Source organism: Kryptolebias marmoratus, unplaced genomic scaffold (genome assembly GCF_001649575.2).
Source record: "Kryptolebias marmoratus isolate JLee-2015 unplaced genomic scaffold, ASM164957v2 Scaffold25, whole genome shotgun sequence".
Classification (NCBI taxonomy): domain Eukaryota; kingdom Metazoa; phylum Chordata; class Actinopteri; order Cyprinodontiformes; family Rivulidae; genus Kryptolebias; species Kryptolebias marmoratus.
In genome coordinates this window covers 75430-77054 of record NW_023665759.1, presented here as the reverse complement: position 1 = coordinate 77054, position 1625 = coordinate 75430, and the positions used below count along the sequence as shown (strand labels likewise).

The 1625-nt window shown below is 44.8% G+C and overlaps 1 long non-coding RNA gene across 2 annotated transcripts in view; it reads left to right on the top strand.

The window, feature by feature from the left end:
• LOC119616809 overlaps nt 1-1625 on the top strand; it is a 29082-nt gene that overhangs the window by 4813 nt on the left and 22644 nt on the right. The window contains exon 1 of one of the 2 annotated variants that reach the window (XR_005232860.1): nt 1432-1530. The exons of the other annotated variant lie outside the window; for it this stretch is intronic. This is a non-coding gene — a long non-coding RNA (uncharacterized LOC119616809). Of the gene's footprint in view, nt 1-1431; nt 1531-1625 lie in introns of those variants that run through there. 2 annotated transcript variants of the gene reach the window in all.

Here is a 1625-nt window from a genome sequence, read left to right as displayed (position 1 = left end):
ACTGAATGATGGTTCTCTAGTGGAGGAGATCCAACAGTCTCTGAGTTCAGGAAGTCTCTCCACAGATAAACTGTCTCCTGCTCAGTGGTCAGCTCTGGCCTTCATCTTACTGACATCAGGAAAAATTCTGGATCAGTTTGACCCAAAGAAATATTCTACCAAGGAGGAGGTTATTCTGAGGCTGCTTCCAGTGGTCAAAGCCTCCAAAAATGCTCAGTAAGTACAAATACATTGAAATGTTTCTAAATTTGTAAAATTTTGATGAGCTGTGTAATGGTATGTCATCAGGTCCAACTGTCTTCCCTTTCTTCATCTTCTTCAAAGCTTTCCAGACTTCAACCTTACTAACCTTTTACACTTCCTGGTGCACAGTTTGCATGATCTCTACTCTTCTTTCCCTTTCATTCTCTTCATTTAGCAGCTTACAGTGCACAATCTCCCTCAGGTTACCTCTTCTACACAGATGTTGTCTACCTGCGCCCTCCTGCCTCCACTCTTATAGATCACAAAGTGTTCTACACCACCATCTGTCCGTCCTGGTTCCTTTCCTTGACACCAAACCTACCCATCACTTCCTCATCTCCTGTGTCCTTCACCAACATGTCCATTCAGGTCTGCTCTGATCACCACTCTCTCCTCCCTGGGAATACTCTATACCTTCTACTTCTACCTTCAGACACATCACCCTGTCTGACACTCTTTCCACCTCGACCACATTCCTTGCTAACTCCTCCTTCAGGACCACCCCTACTCCATTCCTCTTCCTATCCACACCATGGTAGAACAGCTTAAACTCTGCCCCAGTGCTGTGAACTTTGCTGCCCTTCCACTTGGTGTCTTGCACACATAATTCACCATAATACATCCTTCCTCCTCTGCATCATGTCAGTCAACTCTCTACCTTTGCCTGTTATTGTCCCCATGTTTAGAGTTGCTACCCTCAGTCTTACACCCTTGATTTTCCTCTTCTCTCTCTGTCTTCTGGAACGTTTCCCTCTTTGTGGTCTTCGACTAACAGTATCACAAGTTCTGCTGGCACCCTGTTTGTCAACAGCAAAGATGGAGGTCATTGTTAAGTGTCCTCGACCGATCCAGTATGGTGTCGTTGGATGAACTCATGTTTGTTTTGGTCAAAGTGTTTTATGCTTTTCTGATCAGGGCTCTTAAGTCTCATGCATTGACTGTGAGAAACACTCATTTCATGAAACACACATGCCACACTTTGTATTTTACATGCTAAAACACACACACACACACTCTCTTTTTAGAAGAGGAACCAATGTGCAGTGCAATCTTTCCTGCACGAGCTAGAGCACCATAGGGGGCACGGCTGCAGAGACGTTGTCTCTGTATTTAAGGAGTTTTCAGACTCGTCAAGCGACTTTTTTTTTAAAGAAGTGACTAGCAACAAATCTAATGACTTTTTTCTATGTTATTGGAGACTTTGGTGACTCATGTGAAAGCACCAATCATTCTGCAGTTCCTGTCCTCAGCAGTAAGCCCCTCCCACTTCCCAAGCACTGACAGCAGGTCAGTCTCACAGCAGAGAGGAGACCCACTCCACTCTGTGTCCACATTACAAATGAATCATTCATGAGCAAAGCTGCTGCTGATCCTGTCCTGGA